A 20607-nucleotide genomic window follows, 5' to 3' on the forward strand; every position below is an offset into this window, starting at 1 on the left:
TTCCAATCAAAATTTCTGTGTCATTCTTCAAAGAAATATAACAATTATTGATGAAATTCATATGGAATCACCAAAAACCCCGAATAGCCAAAGCTCTCCTGAAAAAAAAAAAAAAAAGAGAGAGAAGGGAATGGAGGCATCACACTCCCAGACATCAAACTATACTACAAAGCCATAATCATCAAAACTGCATGATATTGGAACAAGAACAGACACACAGACCAATGGAATCGAATAGAAAATCCAGAAATAAACCCACAGATTTATGGTCAACTAATCTTTGACAAAGGAGCAAAGACTATGCATTGGAGGAAAGAATGTTTGTTCAATAAATGGTGCTGGGAAAACTGGGTCACTGCATGCAAAAGAATGAAGCTTGACCACTACCTCACACCATACACAAAAATCAACTCAAAATGGATTAAAGAACTAGACATAAGACCTGAAACCATAAAATATATAGAAGGAAATATAGGCAAAACACTACATGATATGCACATCAAAGACATCTTTACAGACACATCACCCAAAGCAGTGATAGTGAAGGCAAAGATAAATAGCTGGGACTACATCAAATTAAAGAGCTTCTACACAGCAAAAGAGACAGTAGCAAAAACAAAGAGAAACCCCACCGACTGGGAGAACATTTTTGCACCCAACACTAATGATAAAGGACTGATCACAAATATCTGCAAAGAGCTGATGAGACTCAACAACAACAAAGAAAATAATCCAGTCAAAAAATGGGCAGAAGAGCTAAAAAGAAACTTCTCTGAAGAGGAAATGCAAATGGCCAACAGGCATATGAAAAAATGTTCAACATCACTTGTAATCAGGGAAATGCAAATCAAAACTACCATGAGATACCATCTTACACCAGCGAGAATGGCACATATTAAAAAAACTAGCAACAGCAAATGTTGGCGAGGATGTGGAGAAAAAGGAACTCTCTTGCACTGGTGGTGGGAGTGCAAACTGGTCCATCCACTATGGAGAGCTGTGTGGAGATTTCTGGACCTACTAAACATAGAGCTTCCATATGATCCAGCAATTCCACTCCTAGGTATTTACCCAAAGGACACAGAAACATCCATTCCAAAGAGTATCTGCACCCCTATGTTTATAGCAGCTCTATTTACAATAGCTAAGCTTTGGAAACAACCCAAATGCCCAAAAATAGATGACTGGATCAAGAAGATGTGGTCCATATGCACCATGGAATATTACTTAGCGTTCAAAAAAGATAAACACATGCAATTTGCAGCAACATGGATGGCACTGGAAGGGATCATGCTCAGCTAAATAAGCCAGAAAGAAAAAGAAAAATACCGGATGATCTCACTCATAGCTGGAATCTAGAAAACTTAAATAAGGGACCAGGAAAATGAATAACTATAAGAAAGTGAAAATCAAAATCAACAAAAAATTAATAACCAGAGACACTCTATGGGGAGTGGGGTGCAGGGAGGGGAGGGATTGGGGTCAAAACAAGGGGGTTGCAAGTGTATGGGGAATATAAAAATAAAATTTATTAAAAAAAACAAAAATTCAAGTTGCTGATCTGCTAAATATGGAGACATCCTCTAAAATTTGCATAGCATTTCTATGAATTTTTATTCAGCGACTTGAACAGCACAAAACATAAAGAAAATTTGTAGCAATACAACTGAAAACAAATACCGATCCTGATCTCTTTGCTAGATACTATTCCAGGAAAAATATTATTAGGTGAAAACATTTATGGTTCCTTCTGTCATAATTTATGTATTCCCATTCAGAGCCCATCATTTAAAAGCTGAATATTTTTATAAGATCACACTGTTAAAAGTGGGAAATGAAAGGCCAATCAATATTTGAAAGAGTTGATAAGAGGTTAAGGAAAAATTACAGTAATTCCAGTTTGGTTTGGATACTGATTTCTTGATGTAAATGAGAAAATTGGGAAATAATATTGATAGAATTTTGTGATAGTTGATGCATGTTAATTGAAGTAAAAATAATAACAGAAACTGTATTTCTAATTTTGGAAATTTGATGGACATTCGACTGCTACTGTACTTTGAGATATAAAACATAGAAGAGGAAATAAATTTGGAGATGGATGCATAATAGAACTAATGACTTTATTTGTATAAGGTGAGCCTGAGGTTTCTTGAGATTCAAGTGGAAATGTTAAATTAATGGTTAGTTAAATGTATTCAGAGTTCAGACATCTTGACTGGAGAGAGCAGTCTGGGAGCCATCAGTGTATCGAAGTATAGAATTGAATGGCAATGCCAAGAAATAGGAGCTGGTTGAAAAAAAGAGACTTTCTTGCTAAGTCCTAATTAAATTCTACATTAGAGGGTGGATAGGGAAAATGATCTGAAAAATAAGTATGAGGAGGTATAGATTGGAAGGATTTTCACTTTGTGTTAAGGACTAATTTAACAGAAATCATACTAGAAGGCAAATATTTTAACGGTGTAAGACATGTTAGGAGAAATAGAGATTAAATGTAGACAACTCTTTCATGAGAGTTCTTTCTATGAAAGAAAAGAAAAGTATCAGGAGAGGTGAATGGTGATTGAAGAGGTTTTATCTAAAAAAAAAAAAAAAAGATATCTTAGAATCAGATATATCTGAAAAATCAAAAAAAAAAATATGAAAACAACAGTGATCACAATGGGGGTATGTAAGGCACAAGAAACAAAAGATCACCAGTGGTTAAATAAATTATTTAATTACCCGAATCACATAATTAGTGACACAAATTATGAATTAAAAATAAAATCAGGGACCTCCCTCGTGGCACAAGGGGTTAAGAACAGCACTGTGAAGCTATCCACAGCCTCTGAAGTGTGAGTTTGATCCCTGGCCAGCCAGGGAGCTACCCACATGCAGCAGACCTCTCCTGTCACACCCACTGCTCCCCTCAGCAGTGTATTTCAGTCAATCCACCTGTTCTGTCCCCCACTGTCTCTTGTGAATTCTCTCATCCCCCGCACTTCTGGCATGTACCCCAGTTCTTGCATGCATAAATAACAAATCTTTAAAAAAATAAAATAAAATCAGCAGATATTGCTTGAAAAATAAAAAAAAATACGGGAGATAAGAACTGCTCTAAAATTTTGAGCTCTTCAAAAAATAAAATATTCAAAATCTATGGGGAAAAAATAGCTGCAAACACTCAAAATTAGAAATGAAAGGGGAATAATGCTCCCTGAAAGAGGAAATTAAAAGTACCATAAAAACACTTTACAAAATCTTATGCAAGTGAATTTTAATATCTCATTAAAAGAGATGATTTCCTGGGAAAATGTAAATTATGAAAATGTATCTCAGGAGGGTTCCTAAACTTTAAAAGGCTCAATAGTGGAAGAATTTGGGGCAATCATCAAAGCACTATTTTTCAGCATCTACTCCAAAGGGATTTATTTTGGTATATTCATGGATGAATTAATTTAATCTTCCAGGGAAAAGTCACTTCTGAGATACATAAATCACACCAAAGCAAGCTTTCCTTTTTTTCTCCACATTTTTCAAACACAGGCACTCACTACCTTCCATGTAAAATTAACTTCTCAAAATTGTGTAGGGAAGAGTCTGGGTCTTTCTCCCCCAAAAGGGCCAGGTAGGTTGTTCTCAATTTGCCCAGAATAGGATTCTTCCAATAAATGCCTCCTTTGTAGAACTCAGTACAAATGGAGACCTTGCTAATGTCAGAAAGTAAATCATCACTAAATAGAAAATGCAGATTATTTTAAGTTAGGAGCAGTCAAGACCCCAGAGGCTAAGAGAAGCTCTGTCCTTGTCTCCATCACTTGCTCTCTTTCATTTATTTTTTTTTTATTTTAAATGAGCAGGTGTACTAGAAAAAGGGTAGAGAGGCACCTGCATAGTCACAGGAGAGCAGGAAGAGCTGCTGCTCCTATTTTTTAAAGCAAGAGGTTTGTAAAAAGATACACATGCATAGACACTTGGGCAGGAGAGCAACATTTTGCCAGTGTGGATATATACCGATTGAATGTCCACTTGTTCTTTTCCTGATCACAGAAGCCATCACTGCTCACCATTTTCATGAACTAATAGAATGTAGTCTGCCAGGGTCTCACTCAGGTGCAGCTTTCCATGAACAGATTCTCTCTGAGAATCTCTTGTTTACTCAGAGAGAGTAAGGATGAAGCTTCCCTCCTCGTCTATCTTGTGAAGTCTCATCTGCTCTGTCTTTGATGTCCCAGATCCTTATACACAATACAGATAGCTCTGATCTGCCCAATTTATTCTTCAGAATTTACAACCATGTAAATTGCTATGTGATTAAATTGATTTTTCCCTTTGTTAATCCATTTGATGTTGCTGTGACTATCTGTCTAGCTGCACCAGAGTGGTGGAGGAATTTTCTCCAGCTCCCCAACAATGGCCTCAGGAATTGCAGTGTCTTCTTCATCCTGTTTTCTGCCCAGTGTAATAAACATAACATCTTTCTCTGGGCACATGGTTTTTCATGCCTTATACAAGACCAATTTTCCTCAATTTGACTCCCACATTACATTTAAACCCGTTGCATGACTGGCATCTCTGGGACCGTTCCAGACCTCCCACCTCACCTTGAATTTTCAGGTGTAAAGCTAAAGAGCATGAACATGTAACCAATGCTGTCTTCCTGATGACCCCTTTTTTCTGAAGAGTTGTGTGCCTCCTTTTTAGCATTTATGGTGTCATACTTGTTTAAATTGTTACCTTGCAGATGGAATAAATTCTCAAACCCCTCATAGGACTTGCCACCTCTGATAAGTGTTTTCCTCCAGCTGTGACCTTTTCTAATACCTTCATCTATGACACTCGCACAACCTCCTTTGATGTTCCTACACTTGAGAACTCACCTGGTCTCTTATGCATAAGCTAAATATCCATCTAAAGACATATATAGAACTTGAATACTTTATACTGGAGTTTATCCGAGTGGGTTATGTGTATTGACAGTTATATTTTCATTAGTGTCAGGTTGTAAATCATGTCTGTTTTGTATAGCTTCAAGTTTGATGCTTAACCTAATATCAGTTATAATCATTCAGTAAAATTTGAAGAAATAATCTAAGTATCTAGAACTATAACTGATACAATAAGTATTCAATATATGATATCTTTATTATTGATAATAGTGTACTAAGACAATTATACTTTTGTTTTACTTTTGCATTGATTTTCTAGAGAAAGCTGTTTTGGCTTATTAACACTTTTGAATATTTTTTTCAATTATTTTTTTAGTATTCCCTGTGAATCCACTGATTAGAGAAATACACTAAATAATTTAAATGTTTTCTTGGAAGTAGATTAAAAGAATAGTTTGCAAATTAAATTGACAAAGAACAATGAAGCTTTATATCAATACTTTAATGATGAAGATAGTCTTGAGTATTCAAAAATATTTTCATAAACAACACTAAGTAACATACAGAAATTTTATAGGAAAGTATCAGTAAATGAAAAAGTATATTTTACCTAGAAAGTATATTTTACCTAAAAAGTATATTTTACTTATGTCAGCACTTTAATATTGATTCGTTCACTTGGCTACATTTTAGTTGTTTTATGATCTTTAATGAAAATGTACTGAAATATAAATTTGTACTTTAAATGATAACATACAGGCCTCCCCTGGTGGCGCAGAGTTTGAGCTCTGGGCTGCGAAGCTGCCCACAGCCTCTGCAGTGCCAGTTCCATCCCCTGCTGCTGGGCAAGGGTCCCACATGGTGCGACAGACCTCTCCTGCCGCCCGCTGCTCCCCTCAGCAGTGTATTTCATCAGTCTGCCTGTTCTGTTCCCTGCTCTGGCTCTGGTGAATCCTCTCACCCTCCCGTGCTTCTGACTGTACCCAGTGCTTGTATAAATAAATAAATAAATCTTAAAAAAAAGATAACATACAAAGTATTCAAAAAAGGATAATTTTCAATAGCTTACTAAACTAAATTAAAGCTTGAGAACATCAGTGAAAAGCCCTTTATTAGTTTTATGTTAACCTAGAGAAAATGCTTTTACAGTTGAAAATGTTGAAGTCCATAGAAACAATGAAAAATCATAGTCATGGTATTCATAATTTTACAATTTTATGTGTATATTATAGCATTACAAAAATTGATAGCAGAATCCTAGAACTCCAGTTTAAAGTAATTCATAGGATAAATAATATTACTAAGAGGTAAGTAGAAATAGAGGAAAATATAAGCACAGATTTCACTGATGTTAATGGACTCCCAGTCTTATCAAAATGCTTTTCAGTTTAACATCCCAGAAGGATTTTGTGGGAGAGAACTATATATAGCCATGAATGATAATGAATAAGGTGATTTTACAATAAGGTGATTTTACGGGTGCACATCAGGAGGAATACTTTCCTAGAATTCCAAAAGGACACTTTTACATTTCCATAGCTTTAATGATTCTGAAACATTATGTACTCCCACACTATACAGAGAAAGTGCTGGCCACAGAAGATTGAGAGCTTTAGCTTTTTTGAACAAAAGCTTTATCTCTTTTGTGTGCTCTGAGAGGCCTGTTCTCACAAGTTCCAAATTACTAGTCTCAGTGATGTTGGCATTTTTATCCCCACTGTTTTCTCTCAGTTTTCTCAATTGTTAAACAATTTTACCTCCACCTATCACCAAGGTTCAGAGTTTTTTTTTTTTTTCCTTTATTTCTATATGAATGAAGACATTTCTCTTCATTTAATTCATGGGGGAAATTAATAGTAAAAATAAAACTGCAATACCAAATATATAAGAATATGTTTTGTCATCCTAGTTGAAAGGTTTTGTTTTAATAGCAAGGAGTATTATCCATCTGAGTTTTTTCATTCATTTTTAAAACCTAATATAATCTTTAACATTCTTTATGCTTGTATGATTTTTGACCATCCACTGCAAAATCCACATATTGGGATATTAAAGAATCTGAATGCATTTAACTCCAAATTTCCTGATGTTCATTGTAAAGTTACTGAATCAAAACATGAATTTTAACAAGTGGTAACATTTTCAGAATATTTGTTGATGCAAGTCTGATGACTCATTTTTTTTCTCTAAAATAAAAACAGTTGTTAAAAAATTGCACCAAATATTATAAGGGCCCACACTTCGCAGAATATATATGTGGCTTACCTGGTGGAAAAACATCAACTTTGACAAGTTGTTATCAACATTTTACAGAGCCTAAAATCAACCTGAATGATAACCTTTTAAAACCCAGAGGAAAATAAACACTTTTAAATTTCCCAGTCATTCTCTTGCAATGGAGACAAAGGTAGAAAAGTTGTATTTATAACCTTAAGGTCGCCTATGAATCATTTAATTTTTTTTTATTGGAAGTAACTTTTTTTTGTTCTCCAAATGGGTCAAAATTTCATGCTGTGCTGTTTGACAAAATAGAACATATTCACATATTTTCTTGTAAGGGTTATCTAATTTTGTATACTCATCATTACTAACTTATTATTCCTAATGTTGATTGTAAAATAATATGCTATCCAAAGAGGTAGGAAACATTCAAAGTTTGTCTATTTAAATTTAACACCATATGAAATATATTTTTTTAAAAAAGATGGCCAAATATCTTCTCTTCTCCAAACACTTTAGAAAATGTATTTTATTTGAATAATAATTAGAGTCAAGAAGGTGGAACATTATTTGTCTCATTTTAGAATTAAGAAAATTAGGGATTAGAGAAACCAACTAACTTTTTCCTGTTCTCAGAGGTAATAGGTGACAGATATTATTTTACTTTGTCAAGCTTGCTTTTTGAAGATCTGTGCTATACCATGAAATTTGTGTGGTCTTAAGGAAGTGCAAGATAATGAAACAGACACTTCTAAGTATGATTGGAAGTTACTGTTTTAGAAATGGATACATTGGAGAATGCAATAACTCTGATTTCAGTATGGATTATTTAAACATTTCATATTAGTATAGTTCTGAGTATTTTTTTAAGATTTATTTTATTAATGCATGTAAGAGCCGGGGTATAGGCCAGAGGTGTGGGGTTGGGGGTAAGAGGATTCACAGAGACAGAGTGGGGAGCAGAACAGGCAGACCTACTGAAATACACTGCTGAGCGGAGCTGTGGGTGAGACAGGATCCGTCTACTGTGCCATTGTGGGTTAGGTCTCTGGAAGGGTTTCAGTCTCACACTGCAGTGGCTGCAGATAACTTCCTAGTGCTGACTTAACCCCTTTGGCCACCAGGGAGTCCCTCTAGGTATTGCTTTGTTACCACACCTAAGATGTAATTAAATAGTTAATCAATTTTTTTTAAACATTGGTGCTAATATTTTACAGAAATTGCACGAAACAGCCATTGAATTCCCTGTAATGCTATCCATTTGAAAATGAAAACGTATCTCCTTGGGTTGCAAGGAAAATGACTGGAATTAATGTTTCTGTAAGAATTGATCATATAAATTTCTAAATTCCCCTGAAAATTTGTATTTGGTTTTCTATAGAAAGAAATTAATGAGATATAGTTAGAGCTGTAACATATTATATTGGAGCAAAATTTGTCATACCCAAAATATGTCTCTTTGTCATGAGGATTATTTTAGGTTGATTATTTTAAAGAAACTGAAGATGTGTGGATCATTTTTTTTTAACTGCCACTCTTTTTCATTGCATCAAAGAATTGAGATGGTGGCCCTATTTCAGGAGGAGTTTCACCAGCAAGAACTATAGAGAGTATGAGCCAGATGTAGTAGACATGGGGGGTTGGGAGGATTTGCAAGACCTGTTTGTCCAAAGTCTCCTGTGTTTTCCTTCATCTCTACCTGGCATGGCAAATATTTTTTATGAAACATTTGCTCTTTCCATCTTCCTCTAAGTTCCTTTGCTCCCCCTGTCAAGTCCCAGGTACCTTACACTTCTTTCCTATCTCAGGATGACATATAAGGGAAGCTTCATGTCTTTGTATGAAATTATTTCTTTTAAGATTTATTTATTTATCTATACAAGCACTAGGTACAGTCAGAAGAGTGGGAGGGTGGGAGAATTCACCACAGCCAAAGTGGGGAACAGAACAGGCAGACTGATGAAGTACACTGCTGAGGGGAGCAGCAGGCGGCAGGAGAGGTCTACGCGCCATGTAGTACCCTCGACTGGTGGCCGGGGATCGAACCGGCACTGCAGAGGCTGCGGGCAGCTTTGCAGCCCAGCGCTCAACAACTGCGCCACCAGGGGAGGCCCTGAAATTAAATATTAATATTTTTTAACTCAGTTTTATTACAGGAGATGTCTCCTCAAGAACTTAGAAGTATAGAGGTAATTTTTTTTTTTCCCTACAATATTGTGAAGAATGCATAACTTTAGGGTGAGAGTATCTGGTCTGCTTAAGAAGTTAGTTTTTAATAGGAGCTTAACTAGAACAAAATAAACATATATAATAGGTGATTATTATTATTGATTTTGCTTGCATATAGGTATTATGCAACTTCCACAACTTTACACTAATAATTTTAAACATATAAGAAATATTAAGGCTTGACACTTTTTTTAAAAAAAACAGTTATTGGGTAAAGAGAAGAAAAGGACTTGTCTTCATTTCACATATAAATGAGAATGAAAGTTTTTCTCAGTGTTATCAGAACATTTCTGTGGCATTAGATGGACCAGAAAAATTAATTAAGACAGAAATTCAAGAATGCCTTATTGAATCATGAAATAAATATATATCAAGTGTTTGTTATGCTATTCACTGAGAACACAATTATACGAACGAGTGAGTCTCACCTTCAAAGAGCTCACCAATTCAGTTGTTCTTGTGAGAAAGATGGTATTTGAAATGAGCTTTGAAAGTTCAGTAGGATTTCCTTAAAAGGTAAAGTGGAGGAACAAGTGAAATGAATAAAGCAAATAAAAAAAAACAAAGCAAGATGTCATTATGTATTTATGTAACACTTTCCCAATCTCTTCCTTCCCTTTTGCTCTAAGGATGTTTCTATTAAAAAACAAAAGTCCATTTGAATAAATGTAGAGATCTAATTGACTTTATTAAATGATCTGTGAATCAGGCAGTAACCCATTTAGCTAGTAGTAAGACATTCCTAGGAATTATACTTAATGGAAGATTTTCACATTCAGAAAGATGACAGGACAAGGTTTTTAGCAAAAGACAAAAATATGTATTATTTCAAACAAAGCCACCATCCCCTAAGGGGAAGAGTTGGGGAGATTAGGTCTTATCATGCAGAGTCCCTTCTCAGCAATGCTAACCAGGTCATTCAGATAGATAGTTTATTTATTTATTTATTTTCTTTAGGGAAATGCTAAAACTGCAATTAGTTAAGATCTTCAGTCTTGGTAGGATTTGGCATAACAGACTCTGTGTTTTGGAGCTTTTATAAAACAGGGCATATTTTCTGGAAACAGAATAACTGGATAAATTGCATGCCATAATTCTCCAGATCATCATTTGCATGTAGCTACTTTCTATCATAGCCTGGTCCATATCATGCATCTTACAGATATAGTCAGATGGCTACAGACATCTGATAAACTAAAAAATACTTTTCACTGCTACATCTGACTGAAAAATATACTGGGTTTCACTAGACATGTAAGAGGCCACTAAATGAATTCATGAATTTTAAAAGTTCTTGTACCAGAATAGTACAGTAAATGCAGATAAATGCCAGGGGTAGGAATTTTTGAAGTCCCTTGTGCTCTTAGTATCATTTCCTTGCTTCAGAACAAAACCTCCCTGATGTGCTGTAGGCAGGAGTAATTGTTCTGATGAGAACAACTATTTCATCTACTCTCCTAGCGATCTTCACATTTCTTGAACCTTTTTTTTATCCTTACCTTGTTATTGCTGTCCCTCCCTCATCACAACCCCCAAATATATTCTCAAGAAGTCATCTTTCCCACAAAATAAATAATTCCAGGTCCTTTCTTTTTGTCTTATAAAACACATGGTGTTAGATGCCACTAATTTAGATTTTTTTTTTTTAATCTCCCCACACTTGGGGGAGAAATTAGAGAAAAAATAAGAATTAAGAAAATAAGTCAAGAAAATATTACAAATGGAATGAAGATGATGGTTTCTATTATGGCCTTGGGAGTGTTAACCTCAATAAAAATCTTAAGGCTTATTAGACACAGAGTTACTAGATAATCAAAGTAAGAATTTGAAATCTGAGAAGCAGTCTGACAGATTTCACTCTGTGAGAACTATTCCAATGTTGAATCACAAGTTTGAATGTAGTTTATATATGTGGGAAAGTGAGTGATAGAGAATAAAAATTTAATTATTCTTGACAGAGGGGCTCCTGGTTCTAAGTTGCAGATATATTGATGTTCTCCATTCAAAGAGGAAGGCAAAGCAGGCATTTAATCTCTTTCCTTTCTAAAGAATGCACTGAGGAGTTACAAAGGCCCATAGTTTAAATCTTCGTATCTGGTTTTTTGGACATTAGTGAGGGTTGAAGAGACTGGCTTTAACCCCAGCCAGCGTATTTTGCTTGACTGAATACTTAACGTCTCTGCAGAAAACTGTGTGTTCTCTTGTCTGCTAGAGCAGGGAAAGCTGTTTCACACATTTTACAGTTTGTTCCCAGGAGATTTCCCACTAAAGTACCTAAATCCATGTTCAGTGGTTACTGAGTCACAAATACCTCTCTATTTTTACTTTTCTTTCATTGAGGTAACATTGTATTTTAACATTGCATCAGTCTTAGGTGTGCAACATTGAGAGTCAGCATCTGTGATTATATACATGAGATATTTCGATCTTATTTTAAAATATTATCAAATCCAAATCCTATTTTTGTAAAATAAAATTTTTTGACTTCTTATAGCTAACTGCAGTCTTAATTCTCTGTGAACTATGCACATCTCTATGCCCCAGAGTACTCTCATGATTGAGGAGGTGGGGAAAAATTTTAAGTGGAACATTGTTATCAATATATAGCTGTAGGGCCTCCCCTGGTGGCGCAGGAGGTTGAGCGCCGCGCTGTGAAGCTGTCCGCAGCCTCTGCAGCGCCTGTTCCATCCTGGCCTGCTGTCGAGGGTCCCACATGGCAGGACAGACCTCTCCTGTCTCACCCACTGCTCCCCTCAGCAGTGTATTTTGTCAGTCTGCCTGTTCTGTTCCCTGCTCTTTCTCTGGGGAATCCTTTTACCCTCCCGCACATCTGGCTTATACCCAGATCTTATACAAATAAATAAACAAATAAATAAATAAATAAATAAATAAATAAATAAATAAATAAATAAATCTTAAAAGATTATATATATATATATTTATATACACACACATACACACACATACATACACAGTCGTACTTGAAATTAATGGAGACATGGAAAATGCTCCCCTGGAATGCAGTGCCTCCATGTGTTAGAAGTCTGTTGTATAATTTGATGACCTCACATTTCTGATTTATGAACCTGGGGTTTCTTTCAGTTGATGAATACAGATTGCTTTGTTACACAATGTCTGTGGTTAAAACTTGATCCATTATATAGTCATAGTATCTAAGAGATCTCCTTATCTACTTGAAACCAAATATACAATATTGCACATCCATGAAATTTCAGCAAAAGAAATGGAAGCATTTTTATAATAGGGATGCTATAAGTTATATATTAAGATCATTATACGTTAAGATCACTTCAAAAGTCAATTATTTTAAGAGTCGGAGTCAAAAAGTCAAATATTGGCTGCATTGAATGAATAAAATACTTGGTTACAATCATGGTAAAATGAACAGTGGTCATCCTAATTTAAAAAAAAATATTAAAAAAATCAAATCTAAACCACCATAAAATTCAAAAGATAGTGTTATTTTATTCAACAATTGTATAATGAGAACCTATTTGTTCTCAGATTTTATGCCACAGTGCTTGGGTTACAGCATGAATCCCACTGTATCCACATTCTTTCTACACAGACACAAAACAAAAACCATAGCAAAGATACTTTCTTTTATGGAATGTGTATAGTAATAAAGGACGATGCAAAATTACATTAAACCTAATAAGAAGATAGTATATGAACAGGTGATACACAGTATGGAAAAAATAAACAGGTAATGAGGATCAGGGGTGGTTTTTGTGGGGATGATTTTAGTCTTACATAGTGATCACTGTTGACTTTACTAGAAGATAATATTTAAGTCATGGCTTGACAGACATGAGAGAGCTAGGTATGGGAATATCTTTGGGGAAAAAGATAAAGGGACAAGAAATAGGAGGTACTAATGCCTTACTATGAAGCCAACTTGATACATCTGATACTCTGCAGGACACCATGTGGCTGGAGAACAGCTAGACAGGAAAGCAGTATTCCACTGTGTTGTTTAAGCAGCAAAAGTAGACCAATTTAATAAGACATTTGAATCACCATGAAAACTTTGCTCAGAGAGCCAGAGTGAATTGTTTGAAGAGAAGAACTGGTGCCTTGAGAAAGAGCAATGTTGCCTTATCATAAATGTATATATAATAATATTTTAAATCCAATCATATCTTTGGCTCCATTGCTTGCCAGGACCTATTGGATCACTTCCAGCACCCTCCCCTGAGCTCCCTGGGGAACCTATCACAGTGAGCCAGCTTTCCAGTCTTCTCCCAGGACTAGCTGAGATCTGAGAGTGCCAATGAGTCAGGTCTCTTTCCAGCACAGTCCCTAGAGCTAGAAGCTAAGGCAGGACTAGGGGGGCCTACCACAGTGAGTCTGAATCCAGGTCCTGGGGCTTACCAAGTTCTGTGCTGAAGTCTGCTGAGGCCTACTACAAGATTCTGCTTTGAGATCCCTTTGTGGGTCTCATCCAGACTGTGCTGAGAGTCAGCTTCCTGACCTCTCCCCAGAGCTCACCTGGTCTGAGAAGGGTTACTGTGTAAGGATCTTGCCTGTTCCATTCTGCTGCTTACAGGGCCTGCCTGGCTGCCTGTGCTCACATTGCTTTCCTGGGAAGTCTACCTGATTGGCTTATTCTGCTGCTAGCTGACCTTTTCTGCCACAATCTAGCTTGGTATATGTGGATATGAGGCCTGCATCTGCCCTTGCTGCCATTTTGGCCCATCTTTGCAGCGTAGTTTGTAGAAAGTCATTGAATTAATTCATCATCTGTTACAAAATTATTATAATATAAAGGCTCAAGCATTTATATATATATATATATATATGTTTGTTTGACTTCTAATTGCTAATGTTAGAAATAATACATTATTTGCTGATTTCTAACACTCGCAAAACATTGCTCAATTATTTACATCTTGACATTTCTTGTATTAGTTTGAAGGTTTTTTTTTTAAATTTTAAGAAAATAATTATGATTCCAAATATAATTTTATTTTAAAAACAATGAGAACCAGCTGTCATCAAATGACCTGCTACCTTGCTTTAAAAGTGCTCTGTTTTCATGGTGTACACTTTGAATGCTGAGGAACCACATTTTTTCTTGAAACTAAATGCAGTAACATCACAAATCTGTAGTATAATAGGAAAACGAGTTTTTCAGGTTACTAAAATTGTATTTACAATTGTTGAATTATACCATCCAATGTCAGAGTGATCTTTGTATTCATTTGAACTAGCCTTCTAAGTTTTGAAATTAGGAAACTGAGTTTCAAAGAGGTTTCCTGTCCTACCTGCAGATCTAAATGAATAATTCTAGTTCTACGTTTCAAGCTTATTTGATATTAATTTGTTAAATATTTAATGTATTTATGGTAGAGGAATTCTAAAAAGGTTTTCAGTATATATACTTTGGCCTTGAGTTTGGGTGAGACCCTTACATAGGATGGGATTTCATTCCAGTGATAAGTTTGCTTTAAATAATAAAGATGAAAGAATGTTGCAGATGTAATTAAGACCCCACATCAATTGATTTATACTAATCAAACAGAACATTATCCTGGATGAAGTTTAAAGCCTTTCAAGAGTGTTGGGTCTTGCTGAAGAGAGAGAGCTTCTCTTGCTGGCTTTGAAAATATAAGCTGTCATATTGCAAAAGGACTTCAGAGATAACCATGTGGCAAAGAATTGCTTCATCCTCTGAGAGCTGAGCTGTCTCCAGCTAATGACCAGTAAGAAGCCAGGGCCCTCAGCCATAGACCCACATGGAATTATATGCTGCCAGTGACCTGAGTGGGCTTGAAGCACAGTATTCCCTGTACACACTTTCAGAAGAGAACGCAGGCCAAATAACCCATCAGCATCACCTTACTGAGACCCTGAGCAGGGAAGGCAGTTGAGCTGTGACTGACAAACCCTGACCCATTAGCTATAAAAAGTAAATTTTTGTTGTTTTAAGCTGGTACATTTCTTTTAAATTGTATGCCTTATCGTGTTTAGTATGCTCAGTGAAATTACTGAGTTCCAAAGCAACCAATTACAAAACTATGGATAGATGATAACTGATTTCATTCTTTAAAATCTGTCATTGAATTAACTTGTATTTCAGTGGCTTTAGTTCACATAATTTATTCAGAATCTACTCAGACAGGGAATCAGCAAATCTCAGAAACCAAAAATTCTTTTACAGTCTTTTCTCTGTCTTGCTTATTTCCCTTCATTTTTTTTTTTAAATAAATATTCTCACTCCAGGCCTCCCTGGTGCCGCAGCAGGTTGTGCGTCGTGCTGTGCAGCTGTCCACAGCCTCTACAGCACAGGTTTGATTCAGGCTGGCCAGGGAAAGGCCCACATGGCATGGTAGACCTCTCTTGTCTCGCCCGCTGCTCCCCTCAGCAGTGTATTTCAGTCAGTCTGCTTGTTCTGCTCCCTGCTCTGTCTCTGGTGGGTTCTCTCACCCTCCCATACCTCTGGCCTGTGCACCAGTTCTTGTATAAATAAAAATAAAAAATCTTAAAATAAAATCCTCACTCCTACCCCTCCCCCTCACCTCCGATGTGCAGCTCAGTATACACATTAGAAACTTTCAAATCATACTTAGGTAGTTTCCTTATTATTTTATTATTATTAGTAGTAGTAGTATTTATTATTATTTTATTTGCTTCTATTGTCACCTATAAAATCGGTCTGGATTTTGTGCATTCATACATGTATACAAACATGCACTATCTTTATTAAGTCCTGTTAAGTTGTGCTGGCCTTATAGAATAATATGGTAAGCTGTCCCTTTTTTCTGTAAACTAGCATAAGAAAGTTCCATTCTTTGAAAGTTCGACAGCTTATCTATAAAGTGTGATGTCTTATTATAAATTATAGATGCTTAATAACCATTAATTGTGTGACAAATTGGTCTATTCAAGTTGTCTTTGATGAACAATCTTAAATGATGATTAAAGATTTCCCTCATATATTTGTCTTAGCAACATTTAGAAGTATGGAATTCAAGGGAGGAAGCTAGATTTAAAACTCAGATCAGAGAAGGAAAATAAAGTGCTAAAATAAAGACTGTGACTTAAAGTAGAATTACTTCAGATCTTTATTTAAAAAGAGAATGGCTCACAGAAATATAAATAAAAATCTGGCCGGCGTACTTCTCACTTTGTAATATGAGTTGAGCAAATTCCAGATAAGTATTATTAAGAGTATTAACCAACTGAACTTTAATTGTTGAAAATCAGCAGGAAAAAAAAAAAGCTTTTACAAGTACATTTATTTGTAAAGTGATCAAAATTTTTTTTTACAAAATCTCTAAGTTAAGAAAAAATATACTAAGTGAACTTGATCTACCTGTCAGGCTATAGGTTAAACTTTTCTTTGAGCATTTGCTCTGTGTGTGTGTATTTTGAAGAAACATCACTACAAAACAAGGGCCCGGAAGTTTTCAGTTATTACAAGGAGATGAGCTCACTGAGAAAGCTCAAGTACTAAGTGCTCTAGTATTGAAATAAGCTTTCCAATAGGGACATCATTTGAATTGTCTTTAAAAAAAAAAAAATATATATATATATATATATATATATATATATACAAGAACTGGGATATAGGTCAGATGCACGGGAGAGTGAGAGAATTCACCAGAGACGGAGCGGGGAGCAGAACAGGCAGATGGACCGAAAGCACCACTGAGGGGAGCAGCAGGTGAGTCAGGAAAGATCTGCCGCGCCATGTGGGTATCTCCCTGGCAGGCTGGGAATTGAACCTGAGCTGCAGAGGATGTGGACACCTTCACAGCGCTTCGTTCAACCCCTGCACCACAGCGGAGGCCCCTGAATTAAGTCTTAAAGGCTTAATGAAAGTTTTATTGCCTAAAAAAAAGGAATGGAAGAGGTCATTTACCCATGGAAGAAACGTTAAAATTTAGGCTTCTGAGTTATGAGAAGATTATGAAGACTTTGCTAAAGAAATTGTGTTAATTTTAAGCAGTTTATATCTAACATTACATAACAGTACCTGACTAGCTTGCTGAAATAATGACACCTACAAAGATTTGTAGATAAGGGATGTAGCCAGTTTGCAGAGGTGAAATCTGATGAGAGGAGAAAAAAGGAACAGTGTGAGTTGAATTTGGACCGGAGAAGCAAAACTAAACAGTAGTCTGGACACCAGTGTAAACCAAGGTTTGCTTGGAGCTTTAAGAAAGCTTTAAGCTTTTTTTTTTTCTTTTTTTAAGCTTTTCTTGTTTTTCTGTAAGTATAAAAAATAATTTTCCCTTCTGTCTTTGTTGAGGGTAGCATATGCATATCAAGTATTCTAGGAAGTAGTATTTCTTTACAGTAGGTAGCAGTTACATCATGGTTTCATGATCAGTCTTTTTTTTTTTTTCTTAGATGATCAAAAGCTAAGGGTTAAAACTTACATTCTTTAAATACTGAGGAAAACTGTGTAAAAGATTATCCCTGCTACAATTTCTCTATCAGTGTTTGTCAAAAGGAAATGGCTTGGGTCATCAGAAAACTGAAATAATAATTTAAGCAAACAGAGATAAAGTTAGCAGAGTAGTTGACTTTTTGTGAATTTGGGGAATTTGAGAACTATCTAGGCACAGTGAATACAGGGATAGAAGTGAGATATGTGATAGCTAAATAAAAACCTACCTATAATTTTAATAGTTTATAAGTGGAACTCTGATTGGACTTTCTACACAAGATTATTAAAAACTCTTAATAACCGAGATGCTTAAAAACAATCTCTAGATTTTCTTGGGAATTAAAATGAGTATCAATATGAATTATATAGTTTTTAGCATCAATTACAGTTTGTCACTTTATAGACTAAATTGTACAAAATTCCTTGAAATTGAGAGGTTTGAATTTTTGTGTAAACCCTCCACATAATCTTCCATGTATTTCTCAGTATACTGTTATCTTTACACAATATCCAGTCTAATATTCTCCATTCCAGAGTAATCCAATATTTTCCTTTAGACTAGTAAAATAAAGTAATAGATTATTGCACACTTTATATAGTATGTCAGTCTACCAAATAAGTTTTATCGATCTACTGGTTTATATGGACCAACTGGATAAATTCCTCTTTTTCTAGACGTCAATAAGACATTCCACTAAAATGACAGAGCTCTTTATTCCTGATAGCTTGTGCCTTCTCCACACAAGTAAACAAAAAAATAAAATAAAATCTAGAATGCCAACTATTCTCCTCTCCCCAGACATAGCAGCAGGATGTTGTAATAGAAGAAACCAATGTGATATAATCTACAATGATGAGATGATAAGAATCTCTGTTATTACTACTTGGGGAAGAGAAAGAAGTATTTCTGAAAAAAGGAAACTAAAAGAACAATTCTGTTCCTGCCAAGTGAAAGCAATCTTCTTCTACACTTCTCAGCTTGTCGATTTAAACCAAAAATTGACAACTTCTCTCTGTAAAGGACCAGAGAGTAAGTATTTTAAGCTTTATGCTTCTTGAAGACTGTGGCACACATTCAGGTCTACCATTGCAATGATAGATAATGCTGTGTTCCAATAAACTTTATTTACAACAACAGACAGCCGACCATATTGTCCCACTGTCATAGTTTGCAGATCCCTGGTAAACTTTTGCCTGATTAATAGTATTATTACTATTAATAATGGGATTTATATTAGAATGTTCAGAGTTGACAAAGGAGATATGACTTGATTAGGTTAACACTCACAACATCATTCTCAAGTTCTGTCACCTTAAAATTTTTATTATTAAATTAAAATGATTTGGCTAAAATAGATAATTAAAAGGGATGTGTAATGAATGCAGAAAATACCTGCATTTCTCTATATTTTACTGTGGCCAGGGTGATTTTTTAAAATAGAATCAGGATAAGCACAGACTTTAAGTAGTCAAATTAATGCTGACAAATGGATGCAAGCAATAAAAACGTCATTTAACCCATAGCAAATGAATATCAACTTGGCTGATGGTACTGCATGTAAAATATTTAGGTATTACAAATAGGACATGTAGGACAGATACTTAGACATTTCTTCTATGAGGTTTCTTGCAACATCTTTTCAGGTTGCTCATGGAAGGATTTTACTGGTGCTGAATATATCAGTTCCAATTACTTTCTGAAACCAAATCTACCAAGTGGCCATAATGCACTGGTTTGCTCTGGTTGGGTAATAGAGTCTACAGAGTAGCAGGGTTTCCTTGTTGCCTATAGCTACAAGAACCCCCATTCTTTGACCCATAGATAACACCAATTTTGCCATTTTCTGTGTATATCATAAAGTGGAAAAAAAAATCGGCGTTCAGCTAAACTCATTCTATGATTAATACATATAGTTAATTTAGGGTAACATGAGTTATCATAGGAGATGTTTAGGGACAACTCCATAATCACCTAAAGCAGCCAAATTCCATCTGGTGGACAGATGTTACATGCCACAAGGGGTTAATATGGAGTGAGGTACTTGGATAGGCAGTGAGTAACAGTTTCCTATAGAGAAGGATCAGATCAATGTTTTCAATAAAATGTATGAGGCTATAGAAAAATTTCTTAGAATAGTCACCCATTTATTTTTTTTCCAAGGTGCTTGGAGTTAGTTGCATAGATTTGGAAACAGGGCTGGGCTGTGATTTTGAGAATATTGTGTTTCATGTGGTGGCCCAGATGTTTTCAATTATGAAATCTTAGTTTTACCAGGTATTTTTAACGGATTTTTAGTTACTTTGCTGCTTGTTGATTTCATTCTTGGGAGCCATACGTTTTTAGCCATATATGTGCAAGTCAGACCACTCCCTGTGTTCTGAATGGTCCATCTGTTCTATATTTCATAATGACCAGGATATTTTATTTGCATGGTTCTTGCAATCAACTGTTCATCTTAACTCTGTTTTTCCCATCGCTATTAGAATTGGGGACTCAGTTTAAGTTTTATCCCTGTGACTAGGATTCTAAATTTAGTAAACATTACTATACATATGTTTTTAAGCAATTGACTAGTTCCCATGACAAGAGAAAAAGCTTCTAGGCAGAAGAGTGTGTTCTGATCACTGGAAACTGGGGATATGTTATCTTATGTGATAAAAGACACTTTTGATGTCACTAAGCATCTTGAGATAAGGACATTATCCTGGACTTATCTTTGTCAGTCAAATCTAATCACATGAGTCCTTAAGGCATAGAACATTTTTATGTATTGAGTGGGTGATATAGTGGTAATATAATAATCAGAGAGATGCAAGCTGATGAGTTTGAAAATGGAAGAGGGCCATGATGTAATGAATGTGGAA

This window comes from Talpa europaea, assembly GCF_964194135.1.
Source record: "Talpa europaea genome assembly, chromosome: 5".
Taxonomy (NCBI): domain Eukaryota; kingdom Metazoa; phylum Chordata; class Mammalia; order Eulipotyphla; family Talpidae; genus Talpa; species Talpa europaea.